Source organism: Cornus florida, unplaced genomic scaffold (assembly GCF_030987335.1).
Source record: "Cornus florida cultivar Cherokee Brave unplaced genomic scaffold, ASM3098733v1 CherokeeBrave_3.0.0_Hap2_Chr06, whole genome shotgun sequence".
NCBI classification, from domain to species: domain Eukaryota; kingdom Viridiplantae; phylum Streptophyta; class Magnoliopsida; order Cornales; family Cornaceae; genus Cornus; species Cornus florida.
Window position 1 is genome coordinate 21772604 of NW_026775576.1, and position 18792 is coordinate 21791395.

Here is an 18792-nt window from a genome sequence, read left to right on the forward strand (position 1 = left end):
ATGTGAGAAGGAACAAGGATGCCACTGTCATACCGCCTCCTTCTAACTCTAGTACCCCTCTTGATGATACTACCATGCCATCGGATGAATTTTCTAGGATTAACTCTTAGGTACATGTTTCTTCTCCTTTAACTTCAACTACAGATATTAATTCTAACCCTGTAACTTCTGCGGAAACTACTGCCTTGAATCCACAGGTTGGTGATCAGGGTAGGAGGTATCCTTTTTGTGATCGTAAAGAACCTGATAGGTTAGGTTTCTCCAAATTTTCTTCTAATGTTGTCTATCCTATCTCTGATTTTGTTTCCTATCATCGTCTGTCTAAGACTCACCTAGCCTTTGCCCTTTAGTTGTCTTCTGTGTCTGTTCCTAGGATGCCCTTGGAGATCCTAAGTAAAAGGCTGCTATGGTAGAGGAAATGAAGGCTCTCCAAAAGAACTCTATTTAGGACTTGGTCGAGTTACCTCAGGAAAAGAAAACAGTGGGATGTAAGTTGGTGTTTACAGTGAAGTATAAGTCAGATGGGACAGTTAAGAGGTACAAGGCTAGATTAGTTGCTAAGGGATACACTCAGACTTATGGGATTGATTATCAAGAGACCTTTGCTCCTATGGCCAAGATGAACACTGTTCGAGTTATACTCTCTCTCGCAGTTAATTTGGACTGGCCGTTACAACAGTTTGATGTGAAGAATGCCTTCCTTCATGGTGATTTGATAGAGGAGGTGTATATGGATCCTCCCACGGGGTTTACACCTGAAGGAGGTAAGGTATGCAAGCTAAAGAAGGCTTTATACGGGTTGAAACAATCACCAAGAGCATGGTTTGGCAGGTTGAGCTACTCAATGAAGAAGTATGGTTTTAAGCAAGCTTTAGCAGATCACACTCTCTTTTATAAGAGGAATGGTGATGATATTACTTTGCTTATCGTTTATGTGGATGACATGATTGTTACAGGTAGCAACACTAATGAGATAAAGAAGCTTCGGAGCTATTTGGCCAAGGTATTTGAATGAAGGACTTGAAGGTTCTGAATAATTTTTGGGCATTGAAGTGTCTCGGTTCAAGCAGGAACTTTTTCTCTCTCAACGAAAGTATACATTAGATCTCTTGGCTGAAACTGGTAACTCTGCGTGTGTTCCTATAGACACTCCTATTGAAGTAAATCATGGCTTAGCTATCTATCCTGATCAGATTCCGACAAACAAGGAGAGATATCAGAGACTAGTGGGGAAGTTGATCTATCTGACTCACATTAGGCCTGACTTGTTGTATACAGTTAGTGTTGTGAGTCAATTCATGCATAATTTGAGTAACCGACACATGAATGCAGTGAATCGTATTTTGGCTTATCTAAAGTCCTCTCCAGGTAAAGGTATTATGTTCTCTAGGCATGGACATCTAGATATTGTGGGTTATACAGATTCTGATTTTGCGGGAGCCAAGTTGGATACGAAGTCTACTTCAGGGTATGTATCATTCGTTGGAGGCAATTTGCTAACCTGGAGGAGTAAGAAACAGAATGTGGTATCGTTGTCTAGTGTAGAAGCTGAATACCGTGCTCTTCATCATGCAATTAAGGAGCTTACATGGTTGAAGATTCTCTTAAGTGAGCTTAGGTTTGGTCAAAAGAAACCTATATTGATTTTTTGTGATAATACGGCAGCTATTGATATTGCTAATAATCCAGTGCAACATGATTGAACTAAGCATATTGAACTTGACCGAAACTACATCAAGGATAACCTGGATTCTGGTGTGATAGAGGTTCCTTACATTAAGGGTGCGAACTAGCTGGTTGATATGATGACTCATGGTGTTACTAATGGCTCGTTTCATACATCACTATCCAAGTTGGGCATGTGCGATATCTATGCATCAACTTGAGGGGGACAGTTAGCATGTACAACTGTTATCTATTAGCTGTTGTTATCTATTAGCTGTTAATGTATTAGCTGTCAAAGTAATTGTATAGTTGACTTACCTTGAATAGGTCTGTGTATTCTGTATAAATATCCTTGAGATATATGAAAGAAATATAACTTTTTCAGCCATTTATCAATTGATAACAGTAGAGTTGAGGATGAAATGTATACTACAGCATATCAAGAGGACGAACCATGCATTGTGGATAACAAAAATGCCACTATTCAACACTTACAAGATAATCTCCAATGCATGGTTCATCCTCTTGTAAGTGGGAGATAAAGATTACCTTGTAAGTGTTGAATAGTCGCTTTTTTGTTATCCACAATACATGGTTCGTCCTCTTGATATGCTGTAGTATACATTTCATCCTCAACTCTACTGTTATCAATTGATAAATGGCTGAAAAAGTTCTATTTCTTTCATATATCTCAAGGATATTTATACAGAATACACAGACTTATTCAAGGTAAGTCAACTATACAATTAATTTGACAGCTAATATATTAACAGCTAATAGATAACAGCAACTAATAGATAACAGTTGTACACGCTAACTTTATCCTCTACTTCGGGAACATCATACGAGTTTCTATGTGTTATATCTTGAATGACCTCCCACATGCCTCGTAATTTGGTGTCTTTGACAAATAAGGCTTGTTTTGCTTGATTAACCAACACAAAAGGCTTATCTTTGTACCATTTACGGACTACATTTACGCTCTTGAAATAAGTATCCCTCTTAACACCTGTCCTTGTGTTGAACCAATCACATTTGAATAGGATTACCTGTCTCTTAAGAGGATATTGTAAATCAATAACATCTGTCAAGACACCATAGTAATAAACGTCCTCTGTTTTGACTAACACACCACTATTCTGAGTTTTTCAATTTTTCTCCCTTTTCTTTGTATGAAACCTAACCCCATTTACAATGCAACCAGAATATAGATCTATCCGAAAATCGGGTCCACAAGCTAATAAATACAGGTCATCATTAATTTCTAACTCTTGATGATGACGCTCTTCCTTTATCTATTAAAAAAAAATTAGAACATTAAATAAATGCATAGGGATACCACATTTAAAACAAATAATAGGGGTATGAAGTACATTAAGGACTTACTCGTGTTCCCAACCATCTCGAAAATTCTTTTGCATGTCTTAATTGTACATTATCCTTGTTTTCATTCTCAAGTTCAGCCTTGTGTGCACTAAACAATTAAGTGATATTATGATACATTTCAAAATTTATAAATAAAGTATTTAAAACATAGAGAATATATAACTTACTCTGCGTATGAAGCAATTTCTGCGCTGTTATTTAACACGTAAAATTTACAGTATGAACTGATCGCATAGGAGTCGTTCCACTCCACAAATTGACAATTGTTGTCTTGTCCTCAAACCCTAACCAGAGTCTTCTTTTCTTTATTTCATTAAATACTTCTCTCACTTCCATTTTTTACGCATAGACATCATCTTTGTGCTTCATAAGTAGAGCCTTAAGTTTCAACTTTTATAGAAGTTCTAGCCATCGTCTACAAATCTCTAGAATTGCGGATATTAGAAGCCATAGCCAGATATGACATATAGTCTGTACCTTTATAGAAATTCCAGTTTAAACTGGAACCTCCCGAAAACCCGAGGATCTCCTTAAAAAAAACCTGAAGAGCTGGATATAACTGTATTGCTGTTGTTACGACTGCAATTATTCAGTTGAAACCTATTTCTGTAATGGAACATATCCAGCATCCAGCATGTGCAACCACAGCTCTTCTAGCATGGTGCATATTTTGTCCTTTTCTGGATGCATACCATCTTTAACAAAGAAAACATGGATCCTGTTCTTAACTTCAATCCAGCTCTGACCTGGAGCTTTCCTGACACCCCTTTGTCTCATCAAGCTCCTTAGTCTGGCAACATCATCCCAACTGCCACTGGAAGCATACATGTTGCTAAGTAACATGTGAGCAGCAGAATTTGGAGGATCAATCTTTAGAAAACTCTCCGTAGCGCGTTTTCCAACCTCAAGATTTCCACGGGTCTTACAAGCAGATAGCAGAGTCTTCCACACCACAATGTCAGGATCAATTTCCATTTGATTAATGAAGTCCTCTGCTTCATTTATGCGTCCAGCACGAGCAAGCAAGTCAACCACACATGAACAGTGTTCTCTTGTCGGTGTAATCCCATGCTCCATTTCCATGGTTCTATGCAACCGCCAACCTTCCTCTACAAGTCCAACATGACTACAGGCAGTAAGGACCCAACAAATTTTACCTGGTTAGGCTCAACACTCAAACTTCTCATTCTACTGAAGAGCTTAAGAGCTTCTTCTCCACATCCAGACTGAGAATATCCCACAATCAAAGTACTCCAAGAGACATACATCAGGATTTTCCATGGAATCAAAGAGCTTTTGAGCACTTCCAAGGGATCCACACTTTGTATACATGTCAATTAAAGCATTCTTAACAGAGAGGTCAAGCTCATCTCCGGTTTTCATGGTATAGCAATGAACTTGATTTCCCATTTCCAAAGAGGCCATTTCTGCGCAAGCTCCAAGTGTGGTAGCTAAAGTGATGTGATCAGGCTTATTGTGAGAAATACGCATCAATGTTAATATTCTGAAAACCTCTTCAGATCGGTTGTGATGCATACATACAGTAAGAATTGCATTCCAAGAAACCAAATCAACATTGTTTTTAATCTCCTTAAATATCTGAAATGCATCACAGATATTCGAACACTTTGCATACATGGTAAGTAAAGTGTTGCACACTGGGACATCTGAATCAAAACCCATCTTAATAATGTAGGAATGCACCTGCTTACCTTGATAGAGACCAAATGGACTTGTGCAAGAACAAAGTAAGGACCGAACTGTGATGTCATCTGGGGTCAACTCTAGATGTCTCATTGATGAAAAAAATGATATGGCTTCGCCAGCATCACCACCATAAGCAAACCCTGCAATAATGGCATTCCATGACACTAAATCAGGTTGATCTATCTGATAGAATACAGTTCTTGCAGAATGCAGTAGACCACATTTTGCATACATGTTGCTGAGGGAGCAACCAGTGAAAGCATCTCTCTCTAGCCCATATTTTAAACTCATCCCATGTATCTGCCTCCCATAATCTGGTAGTAGCAAACTGCCACAAGCACTAAAAGCACTGCCAAAAATAAATTCATTTGGCTGATATGCACCTTAGAGAGCATCTCTTTGAAATGGTCCAAGGCTTCTAATTCATAACCTTGTTGCGTAAACCCCGCAATCATCGAACTCCATGAGATTAAATCCTTCGTTGCAATACGAGAAAACACCTCAAATGCATCAATTATTTGACCAAACTTTGTGTACATTGCAATTAGAGCATTTTGTGCAATCGAGTGAGAACTACATTCTGATTTGATGGTTTGTGAAAGCAACTGCCTCCCTAACTCGAAATCACTCAAGCTTGAGCAAGCCTTTATACTTCCAAAAGCAAAGTGATCCGGCAGGAGGCCCGACTGCCGCATTTTAAAATACAATTTAATTGCATCATTTCCTCGGGCATTCTGTGAGTACCCAGTGATTACTGAAGTCCAACAAACCACGTTTCGCTCAGGCATTTCATCAAAAATCTGTTGAGCATCCTTCAGTGACCCATATTTTCCATACATGATAAGAATGCGATTCTGAAGAATCATGTCTCGCTGACAGTTGGATGCCAGAATATGGTTATGAATTCTTTTGCCATGTTCTAGAGATCTCAAAGAAGAGCAGGCAAAGATCAGATGGGCATAGGTGCGGACCTTTACGTCAAATTTTGTATTATTTTGCAAGTAATCAAATGCCTCAAGAGCCTTTTTGATAAGTTTTTGCTTGCACAAATAGCTTATGTAATCATTGTTTGAGTGTTCATTCTTGAAGTTTGGAAGAAGAAGTGGCTGAATGCTACAAGTAATTAATATTATTGCCGGTAACTCGCAATATGGGTTCCAAGTTCTTTAACATTGTTATATAGTTTTAAGAAGCAAAATAATGAAGAACTTTGCTCAGTATTGAGTAATAAAATTATAGAGGATCCAACACGTCTGAAAGGAGAAGACAAAAACAAAACTTCATGTGAGTAAATGTTCTGGAAGTTCTTTGAGAGAGGAGGAAATCAAGTTGCAACTCTTTTGGTTTTTCTGCAAGGTAAAAGCAAGTGAAAAAATAAATCAACTGTTAAGAAAAGGCAAAGTTGCTGGTTATTAGTGAAAAAGTATGTAGACATACAATTAGAAATACGAATCACTAACTTATTCTGCTACTCCAACGTCCATGACACCTTACTGCATTCATGTCCCAAATAGCTTCAGCTTTTTAACACACCAAAATCTTCCCAGCTCTCTCTTAAGGGGAGGTTCAGAAAATTTCCAACCACCACCTACCACTACGAGGATTGCAAAGAGCTTTGGTGACAAGATGCAACTAGAATATACATAAAAACAGATAATGAGAAGAGACAATCAGAATCATCATACTGAATACATAACCATTGTGCAAATGGAGGAACTTACTTTTGAATCTAGAATAATGTGGCAGCAGCCCCTCTTGATATAAAATGGCACATTGATGAATCTTTATGCATCGATTCATCTAAAATTCTTCCGCACTAGCTCTCATGGGCATTTTATCAAGTATAAAGCATGCATCATGAGAATTTGCGCATGTATAGTCAAATTTCAATGCAATCAAATATCATCAAGTTAAATATAACGCATAATCATATAAGTTTGTGAGAAATTTTAAGACAAGGTGACAAAATTACCTATAGGACTCAACTCGGTTCATTGTTTTGGCTATCACTAAGCTACAATGTGAAGCAAGTAACTGCGCGACGGGTAATTGTTATCATTGCCCAGGGGTAAATTTGGTAATTGCACCGCGAAAGGCATAATCCTAATATAGGTCAGAAATTAGAAATTATAGGGCAAATTGTACAAATCACCCACGAAGTTTCTATATTGTGCATATAAATAGAAGTTATAGCAATATTACACAAAGGTCCATATTAACCATTTAACCACAAAAAATCAATATAAATTTACACTTTTTGACCTTAAAATTAAAGCATTTATTTTTAATATTTTTAAAATTAATTTACTCATAAATTTTCCGTGTAAGTTATTTTATATTCCTGCATGATAGGTTTGACTTCAATCTCGATCTATGCCTTTGCCAAACACTGAAAAAATAATATATATATATATATATATATATATATATATATATATATATTTTACTTGAAAATGAAAAAAGAAATTCAAAAAAAATATTTTACGTCCAAACAAACAAACCGAACAAGAAACAAATATGGCTGTAAGATTATGCCTTAAGGTATTATTGATGAGTCCATACTCAACTACTAAAACCCATAAGAAGAGTTCCAAAATCGAAAGTAAAGAAATTAAAATCATTTTCGCTGTGATCATTAATATGTAGAAAGTATAGTACCAAAAAAAAAAAAAAAGACATGGAAATATTAAAAATAAATGCTTTAATTTTAAGGTCAAAAGTATAAATTTATATTGATTTTTTTGTGGTCAAACGGTTAATATGGACTTTTGTGTAATATTGCTATAACTTCTATCTACATGCACAATATAAAAACCTCATGGGTGATTTGTGTAATTTGCCCCAAAATTAATTATGCTTAACCATCAAAGGTCCATTGTAGCCATGCCTCTATAGTTGTTTTCAATACTAATCTTTGTCTTTAGGCATAAAAAAAGGTACAAACAAAATTAAGAGTGTATTTATCCTCGTTTGACAAACACAAACACAAACACATAAGCATCTCCATTCAATTCCACTTTTTAGATATAACAATAGAGATCACAACTTTGATAGCATCTCCCTTCAATTCCACTTTCTAGATATAACTATAGAGATCACAACTTTGATAGCATCTGATGAGCGCTGAAAAATGCGTATTTAAACCCTTTAAACTTAGGCATTCTAGTACCTTTATCTATCTTACTTTACCATTTTAAATTGATTTCGTATTATTTCCATTTTCAGGCACTTATCTCGAAAATAAGCTAACTCAGCCAAATAAGAGCTTAATTGAAGCAATTCTGGGATTAAACAAAGAAATGAGCAAAGTGGAGAAAGAAGGAAGCAAATGAAGCCAAATGTGGGAAGCAGCAAAGTTCGATCGATCCAAGTTTAAGGTTCGATCGATCGAACAATGATCGATCTCAGCACTTCAAGATAGATCCAAGCCTTGACCCAAAAGCATAAAGTCCAAAAGTTCGATCGATCCAACACCATCCTTTGATTAATCGAACACTTTTGTCCTTATTCAAATAATTGATCCTATCCACAGCTGTACCACCCACTAACCACTTTTGTCCTTTTCCCATAAATATCTCTCCAAAATATCTCGGATTTGTCTTTTCCTAAAAAGCTCAACCAGTTGGATCGATCCAGCCTAAGTTCGATAGATCTCAGCCAGTTCGATCGATCCAAGTCCAAGGTTCGATCGATCGAACTTCCTCCAGTGCGAAAAAGTTAAATTCCATCTCATTGAAAGTTGTCCTTTATCCAATCATTAGGGAATATTATATGCACGACTTCAGCTCATTTTGGGTGTCATTTTGACCTACCTATATAAGGATAAGGATTGCTTTTTATAAGGGAGAGCCAACATTATTTTCATACCATCTCTTGGAGAGGAAGCTTAGAGGAGGAGGAAGCTAGAGACACCATTGGAGTTCTTCATCAACAAGGAGTAGATTTCAACCATGGATTAGCCCTTGAGGGTTGAAGCAACATCACCATGAGTGGCTAGACATCCTTTTAGGGCTAGAGCTAGCCCCAAGCATGCTTTCTATATCTTAATCTTGTGTATTATTGAGGGATTAGTGTTGTAATTAATGTTTTGACACTTTGATATATATAGATCTTGTTTATTCAATGATTTATGTGGTTTAATGCTTCTAATTGATCATTTCATTCTATCCATATGTCTATGTATGCTAGAATAGATGTTCATGTGCTTGTCTCTAGATTTTGTGTTATTGATGCATGTCTATGTGTATTGATGCTATAGCTTTGGGGATTGTCAAAACATAGTGCTTAAAGGAATGCTCTTGTGATTCTCTTGATGGTTCACGCTTATCTCTTGATGGATTGTGCCTCTCCCCTAGTTTATTTTCATGCTAGTAGTGTAAATATAGTGTAGTTATAGTGTAGTGTTAAATGGGAGGACAATCTATACTTGTTGTTTGATGATCCAAACTTTTGAATGCAAGTAGCATATGTCTCTATCCTTGTGTTGTATTTGGATTGTGAGCTTAATGAAAGGATTAATGACTTGTTTTGATTTATTGTGCCCTTCACATGTTGTTTAGATAATATATACTTCATTGTTTAGATATATTGTGCATTTCACATGATGTTTAGACAATACATGCTTAACTAGTCATCCTTACTTATTGAATCAACTAAACACACACACACACACCAATACTGCAACACACCATTTGCCCTCATTAATCACTTGTTAATGATGTAGAGATGCATTGTTTGGTGGTGATCTCTAAACCTCAAGATCTCTCTCTCTTACTTACTCTTAATTATATTCTTTGCTATCACTTAGTTTAATTTAGTTGTTCTTTAATCAACCAACCAACCAAATGTTTGATCACTCGACCTACTAGCCCTAATAACAATTCCACGACATTGCTCGATCCTCATAATCCCTTGGGACGATCCCTACTCGCCCTAGCTATATTTTTAGTGAAAGGTAGTAGTGGCTTCTATAAATGTAAAACTCTTAGCCCTCGCCTTATAATGCACACACTTTTCAAGCTTGACGGTGGTTGGACGGTAACAACCAGCCAGTTTTTGGCGCCGTTGCCAGGATTTGTTGATTAGATTTGGCAACGTCGGATTTGTGGAATTGATTAGGATTAGTACTCTTTTGATTGTGTCTTTACTTTATTTTATTTTTCTTATTGGTTACTTATTGTGTTGACTACTTGACGAGGTGCATTGTTGGAGAGGAAGCAACCAAAGGAGCCATCAAGCATTCAAGCAAGCAAAAAGCTAAAAAAATTCTAAAAATTTGCTAAGCTAAGCTTTAAATTTAGAGTTGAAGTGCTAAATGACCTTTGTGAAACTTTCTTTACTCAATCCCTTAATTAAATCGTCGACTCGCGTGGAGGCTTATTTTTAATTGTCTTGCATCATTGTTGTTAAAGCATGGGAGTATGAATTAAGTGTTTGTGGAAGAAGTCTAATTGCATTATTGTGAAGGCGTAGTGTTTTTCATTCTTTGTGTTTGTTGTGTTTTGCATTGTGCATGCATGGACGTCGTTCATTGAGACCAACTCTTATCCCTCTTGATTTGCAACTTGAATCTATTGTTAGAAATCCTAGGGAAAGAGGAAGTTCAAATAGAGCCAATCTATCAATGGATGACCATAATGACAATCATGTTGAGGACCTTGGTCACATAGACCAACAAGGTATCCTTCTTCCCAATGTGTACAATGAGAACATACAAGTACCTTTAGGCATGCCTAGGCCATTCATTCACCAACCACCACAACAATAAAGCCAAGTTCCATATGGAATGCCAAGGCCAATGTATGCTCCACAACCTCCCATCAACAATCAAGGAATTTAAAACCAAGGTGCATGTTGCACCTCAAGTAGCTAATCCACCTCTTGCTTTAAGAGACCATTATGTGCCTAATGAGTATAATGCACCTACATGCATCCAATTGTCTCTATTTAGAGCATATCATTATGAAATTAAGCCACAAACCATTCAAATGCTTCCTAACTATCATGGACTTCCAAGTGAAGAACATTACAAGCATTTGGATGAGTTTCTTGAAGTATGTTCCGCCATGAAATATACGGACATGCCGGAAGAGGTTTTAAGACTCAAACTTTTCCATTCACCTTAAAAGATAAGGCAAAGTATTGGTTTAACAATCTTAGACCTTTTTCAATCACTTCTTGGGCAGAATTGCAACAAGAGTTCTTGAAGAAGTATTATCCGGTTTCTAAGACCAATGCCATGAGAACCTTAATTCGAGAATTTTCATATGGGGATGGAGAAACGTTTCATGAGGCATGAGAACGATTCAATGAATTGCTTAGGAAGTGTCCACATCATGACATGCCCAAATGGCAATTAGTTCAATACTTCTTTAAGAGCTTATCGGACAACTATAAGGGTATGGTTGATGCTTCCATGGGTGGCTCATACATTGATAGGCATGAGAATGATGTGTGGCATCTTTATGAGAGCATGAGTGAAAATTCTTTGTATAGAACACTATCATCCAAGAATGGTAGAAATTCACAAGGTAGAAAGAGTGTTGGCTTACATCAAGTTGACCATTCAAATGAAATAGCCGCCGAAATGAAGTTTTTGTCTCAAAGGTTTGATCAATTTTTGATTAACCAAAACTCGGCGAACCAAGTATCTTCCTTCCCTAACCATTCTCATCGTGCATCAAATGAAACATGTATGACTTGTTCTAGTGTTCGTCATTCTACTTCTCATTGTCCTCACGGACAAGTGCAAAATGAACTTAATGAACAAGTCAATGCGGCTTTTGTGAACTAAGGAAACAATCCTTATGGTACTCATTATAATCCAAGTTGGAGGAATCATCCGAATTTCTCTTGGAAAAACCAAGGAGAGGGCTCAAACCGTTCCCAAGGCGGTTTTTAAGGGAAGTACATTCCACCTCCACTTTAAAACCAAGGATCCCAAGGTTATAGACCTTATCAATCACAAGGGAATCAATTTGCTAATTCTCATTTTCCCAACCAATCTTATTCCTAAGGTAATACTAGAAGTCTCGCCTTTGAAGAAAAAGTGTTGAATGCTTTGGGCACTTTAGATGCTAACACTTAATTGCTTCATTCTCACTCTCAATCTATTGCGAAACTAGAAACCCAAGTAGGGCAAATAGCAAGCACTCTCAATGCAAGAGAGAAGGGAAAGATGCCTATAAATGCCCTACCTAAGCAACAATGTGTTGTGGAAACCCATTCCTCATTGGAAGGCCACACTATTGAATATGTTAATGCGGTCACTACCTTGCGGAGTGGTAGGATTATGGACAATCAAGTTGGAATGTCCAATAAAGAGAGTGAACCGGTGCAATCTCAAGTTGCCACTCGTCTCGTTTCACATCCCATTCCTCATTCATTGCATATACATGACCTTGTAAATGAGAAAGTTTTGAAAGATGTGTTTGAAAAATGATGTTGAAAATGTTTTGTTGAAAAATGATTTGAAAACTTCTTGTGTTGAAGAGAGTTCAAAAGAAAATTTTGAAAAAGTGTTTGAACCAAAAGTTCCATTTTCGGATGCCTTAAAAGGATCCATTTCAAAAGACAAGCAAAAGGCAAAAACCAATGAAATCATGGAAATGTTTAGGCAAGTGAAAGTTAATCTTCCACTATTAGATGCAATCAAGCAAATTCTGGCTTTTGCCAAATTCTTAAAAGACTTGTGCACCCAAAAGCGGAAGAATAAGAGCCAAGCACCAAGAAAAGTGGTTTTGACCGAGCAAGTAAGCTCAATTTTGCAACATAACACTCTTCCAAACTTTAAGAACCCCGGTTTACCCACTACATCATGCATTATTGGTGATCATATCATTAATTGAGCGCTTCTTGACTTAGGAGCAAGTGTTAACCTTTTTCCGTACTCGGTTTATGTCAAATTGGGCCTAGGTGAATTGAAACCGATGTCGGTAGTTTTGCAACTTGCCGACCGATCCATTAAGAAGCCTAGGGGTATAATTGAGGATGTTTTGATAAAGATTGATAAATTCTTCTTCCCGGTTGATTTCGTTGTCATAGACACGGAACCGGTTCCCAATTCTAAGAGCCAAATTCTTGTTATCCTTGGCCGTCCTTTCTTGGCAACCGCTAATGCCAACATCAATTGTAGGATAGGGATAATGAAGATCTCATTTAGCCACATGAATGTGAAGTTGAATATCTTTAATCCCACACCCAATTCATTTGACAAATATGAAGGAGAGGTTAATGTTGTAGATGAATGCCATGATCTTCAATGTCAAGGAAATGAGCTTTTGTGTAAAACCAAAACTTCCAAAGGATCATTTTCAACCTTGCATTCTCAAAATCTTGTTTCAAATTCTTGTTTTGAAAGGGCATGGAAGCCCAAAGGTTGTAATTGTATAGACAAGGGACCAAAGATTTCTTTTGAGCTTAATCCAACAAGTTCTTGAAAGAACCATTTGTTGGGTGGAGTTCAAAGCATCTATCACCCTAACAAGGAGGGGATGCATTATAAAATCTTTGATCCGGGCTAAAAGAGCCTAATGTCTTGCTAGAGACGTTACAGACTAGCAAAAGCATTCGTAGGGTGTCAAAACCCTATTCCTCCCCCATTTCTATCTTTCATTTCATTTCTTGCAAAGTCTAGATACTTGTTTTTGGTTCTCATATGCATTGAAAGGAACTTTGGTGAGGATTGCACAAGCTTTCATGACATTATTGAGCATTCTGCATAGTTCGATCGATCTCAAACTTGAGTTAGATCGATCAAACTCCATTTTGCATCCAACACTTAGAAAATTTTTCGACCTGCAGAAACCTGCATCCAAATCACCTCTCTGTCCCATCGTTCGAACTAACTCTTACATCGATTAAGAGACCTTCCATCGATCCAACTTCCAAGTTCGATTGATCTCATGACTCAACACTTAGAAAAATTTTGAGCCTGCATCAACCTGCATATTTCAGCTCTCTGTCCCATCGATCGAAACATTCTAAGATCGATCTGAAAGTTCTTCGATCGATCCAACTTCCCAGTTCGATCGATCTCATGTTCCAACACTTAGCCAATTTTTTGAGTCAAAAACCTGTATATTTTTGCTCTCTGTCTGATCGATCGAACTCTTGTTTCGATCGATCTCAATCTTTATTTCATTATTTTGACTTTTCAAATTTTCAAAAATTCAAAAAATATTTTCACTTTTATTTTATTTTCATTTTATTTTTATTTTTATTTTTATTTTAATTTCATTTTACTTTATTTTATTTTATTTTCATTTTATTTTATTTTATTTTTCAAAATATTTTCAAAAATTCAAAACTATTCTATTTTAATTAATTTTTAATTATTAGTGTTTATTCAATTAAATCTAATTAAAAAAAAACCCAAAAATATTTTACTTTATTTTCCAATTTTAATTTTAATTTTAATTTTGCAATTTTCAAAAAATTTTAAAAATCCAAAAATACTTTGAAGAGAGTTCATCAAAGTTCGATCGATCACAGTTGAGTTTGATCGATCGAACTCTATCGGGAATGTTTTTAAAATAGAATCGAGGGTTCTCATGATCGATCATCTAGATCGATCTCGCCCTCTCTGCAAACCCTAACCCTCATCGCCGCCGCATCCAATCTTACCTCTCCCACCTTCAGCGAACCTCCGGTGTCATCAAACTCATCCCGAATCACTCTCTCTCTCTGTTGCATCTCGGATCTTATCTTCTTCGCATCATTTCCTCTTCTTTCACTCGTTCAAGGTAAGAACCGAGATCCACTTTGAGATTTGATCTTCGATTTAATGATTCAATGATTTACATACTCGATTTAGGTTGCTTAGATGGTTGAATCTCCATTTTTAAAGCTTCGAAGACCTAAGTTTTTATATGTATATAGATGTGTATGCTTCTATGTATATATATGTGTTTTTGATCTATCTTTGGGAGTATGGGCCTTTTTTGTGATGGGATTTGTTGATTTGATGTGTTGTTGGGCTCACGAACACATTCGTGTGGGCCCCATGCTTCCAAAGTCACAGATCTGTGACCTTTGAGTTTTCAACATCGCACAGTTCGATCGATCGAACTAGTATCTCCGATCAATCTTGAGAGATCGATCGAACTCATGTCTCCAATCGATCAAAGTAGTGAGATCAATCTCACTTACTTTCGATCGATTCAACTTTTATGATCGATCTCACTTCTTTTTATGATCGATCGAACTTCATAGATCTCACACACACACTTCATTCATCATATCTTATGTTCATGCTATCATATTTATGCCCAATGCCTGTGATATTCCACATTGGATGCATTTCATACTTACATTGTTTAGCATTTTCATAATCTACCACTTGCATAGATTCATGTCATATTTATTTTGTCTATTTTACTTAACATACATGATTCTATTTCGTGCTTTAAAATTTCTTATTCTGGCACTAACTCCCATTACAAGTTTTTCTTTTTCTTTTTGCAGGCCATGGTTAAAAGGAAGACCGTTGCCAATAGGCAACACGGGCCACCCGACATACTAAGCCATGGACAGAGGAGCCAGCAGAGCCCTCTTATGCACAGCGGGAGCCAGCACAGGCTACCCCACCTCAGTTACCATCTCATGAGCCTAAGGATGACCACATACCATCCACCTCTGCAGCTCATCCTGCTTTCACTCCATCACCATCTCCACTGTATCATGGAGTTGAGCATTCACATATACCAGCTCAGCCTGCTTAGCCAGCTCATCTGGAGAGTGATAGGCCTACGCCTCGATATGCGCGCATGATGCTCGACCATGAGTCAAAGTTCGACACAGCTTTCTTCTCTAGATTGGTGTTGACCCGATCTGCCTACCATGATATTATTCAGAGGGGCCTAGCCGCTATTCTTGCCCCCATCACAGAGCCGGTCTACCCACGGTTGGTTCGGTTGTTTTACCAAAACCTCCAACCATCGCCGCGTACCACAGCCGAGATGGTCATTTCTGTCGATGGCCATCCGATCACCATAACAGTGGACTCTTTAGCTCGCTCTTGCCACTGTCCACACAGATGTCCTCCAGAGCGTCAGGACACATATCCGAGGCTATTCAGGCCTTCCTATGCCAACATGGTAGCTTTCCTCACAGGTCACCATGCCAGTAGCGAGACCTTCGCCACCCGGACATTCCTTCCCGACGACCTATGGTTTATTGATTCCGTTCTTTATCGGAACATATACATGGCGAGGCACAAGATTCAGAGGAGGGGCGATTATTTGACAACCCTTTACTTTTTCTACACCGGGCACTGGGTGTCCATTCTCGCACTCATCTGGAGCGTGATGAGGAAACTATATGACGAGTACATCAGCAAGGAGAAGCCTAGACGAGCTAAGTCTCTTCCCTTCATCCACCTCATCACCCAGATCCTCATCGATCAGCGCTACCCCATCCATTCTCGGGAGCACCCCGAGACAGGTTCCTGTCACTTCCTCAGGAAGGACTGAAACAAGAGCTACCGCTCTATTATTACCAGGCTACAGGACCACGCCGTACTGGTTGCAGTAGAGTTAGAGTTAGAGGAGGCACAGGCAGAGGCGCCAGCAGAGGCAGCAGCATCACATCCCGCAGCAGACGACACACCAGTAGATCCAGCTGCCAAGCATTTAGATATAGACATAGAGCGCCCTGCAGAAAACGCAAAGCAGGACTTTCCAGCCAGGTCGCCCATTCATGAGCAGGAGCAGACTCAGGAGCTTTCTTTTGATTCATCTATGCGTAAGACTCCAGATATGACCCCCGGCTTTGGAGTACGTCTGCAGACGCTTGAGGATGCTCTTGTTGCCATCCGAGCTGACCTCACAGCCCACAGAGCTAATTTTGCTGCCTTCCGCACGGATGTCGCGACCATGTTCAGAGATCTATCTAGAGACATCCACGGAGCCAGACCTGCCCGTCCTACCTCATCCTCCTGAGCTCCCAGTCCTTTTTATCTTATGATCCCTCTTTTCTTTTGATACTTTACTATTGTCACTGTATATTATTATTTTTACAGCCGGTCTGTCGGCTTTGATATTTTTGTTGTACCTGCACTTTATCTGTTTTATATATCTCTATTTTTGTTATGGATGTCATATATTATATTCTCATATCTGTATGTTTGACTCCATCAGGTGCATCATAGTAACTTCAGTGAGAGAGTGCTACCCAATTTTCAGGACCACCCTTACACCTCTCTCATTTCTTTATTTGTTTATCCCATTTATACTTGCATGTCCACTGTGCACTGATTATCCCATTTTGTTATCTGATGAGTTTATTCAAGTACCAATTTTTAGGACCACAGTTCATCCCAAGTTTGGGGGGGCCATGCCTCCCACTTCAGATACTTCAGTCCCGATCATTCTTTTTTAGTTACACTGGTATACTCTTTCCTTTGTTTTCTTGCACATTGAGGACATTGTGCCACTTAAGTTTGGGGGGAATGGTGCTTTACAGTGTTAGTTTTAAATTCAAAATTTTGAGCATGACTTGTGTATTTGAGGGATATTTCTATGATTGGTCCATATCTAGCTATGATTTTGATCTTTTGAGGACTATATTACTTAAAATTTAAAAATTGCTTGACTTGAGAGTCCTATACTCCTTGTATACCTTATGAATGCCATTTAGGAGTAAATTTTTCGAAAAATTGATATCATGCTTGCACTTGTGGTCTACATCATCTTGATTTTGCGATTGTTTTGAGATTCATTCTAGGATTCTACACTAGCATAGGAGCACACTAGCATTCATTTGTGAGGTACATGCTTTGTTGATTATTGAATTGGTTATATCTCAATTGGGCTAGTAGTGCATTGAAAGCTTTCGTTATTGATAAAAGTGGATAATAACCCTTTTTCACTAAGTAGCCGGGATTCTAACCTCATCAAGCATTAAACTTCTCGCGCCGAAAGGTGGAGGGCCCAAACTTTAGGTTAATAATTGAACTTGTTTAAAAAAAAAAAAAAAAAAAAAAAAGAAATAAAAAAGTGAGGACTTCTTCCAAACGGTGAGAAGTGGGAAATGATTAGATGGAGGTTGTCTTGATTTGTAGCCTAGTTGATTTGAGCTTGTAAGTCCGTAGGGGTGTCTTAACACCTAGTGCCCTAAAGCCGTCTGGTTTGGGAGTCATTGACCTAACGCTTGATCTCATGAATTACTAGAAAGCTTAAGAGATCAACACATTGCACTATGCTTTCATCTTTGATCTTATAAAAATAAAAAAAATAAAAAAAATCGAGTGAAAAGAATAAGCGCATCTAGATGAATAAAGCTTAAATAAAAGATCCACTTTTTGTCTTGATGATCGGTACTAGATTTGTATGCCAGTTTGAGGGTAAGGATGTGATTAATTCTTTAGCTGGCTAAGATAACAACACATTTGATGCCAGTCCACTCAAAAGGATTCTAGAGTTGTTTTGATTTGCATAATCATTTTCTTGATGTGTAGAGGACCATATTTGCTTGCTTGATGTTGAAATTTTGGGAAATTGCTTGGAAATGTTTGAAAAATTACATACATGAGGTAATTTTCTCCCAATGCTTGTTTGCAATATTGGTGCCTCTTTTGAAAGAGTGAGCTTAATGTTTGTGGGTACCATTTCTGGAAACCCTCACGAGATTTCACTCGTCCATCAGGGGTAACCCAGGGGTTTAAAAGGCTTGTTGCATGTGCTAAGTGCAATCGTGTTCCCTACGAAAGTGGCGTTATCCATTTATTGTTTTCTAGTTTATAGTTGTATAGTTGTTCATTTCATTCCTTTACTTTTTAGTTCATTGCTAGGGACTAGCAATATTTAAGTTTGGGGGTGTGATGAGCGCTGAAAAGTGCGTATTTAAACCCCTTAAGCTTAGACATTCTAGTACCTTTATCTATCTTACTTTACCATTTTAGATTGATTTCGTATTATTTCCATTTTTAGGCACTTATCCCGAAAATAAGCTAACTCAGCCAAATAAGAGCTTAATTGAAGCAATTCTGGGATTAAACAAAGAAATGAGCAAAGTGGAGAAAGAAAGAAGCAAATG

The 18792-nt window shown here is 37.8% G+C and overlaps 1 pseudogene; it reads right to left on the reverse strand.

Annotated features, from left to right (window-relative positions):
- Window positions 1-3262: 3262 nt before the first annotated feature.
- On the reverse strand, window positions 3263-5924 carry LOC132313863 (pentatricopeptide repeat-containing protein At3g53360, mitochondrial-like; annotated as a pseudogene).
- Between the last annotated feature and the right edge of the window lie 12868 nt (window positions 5925-18792).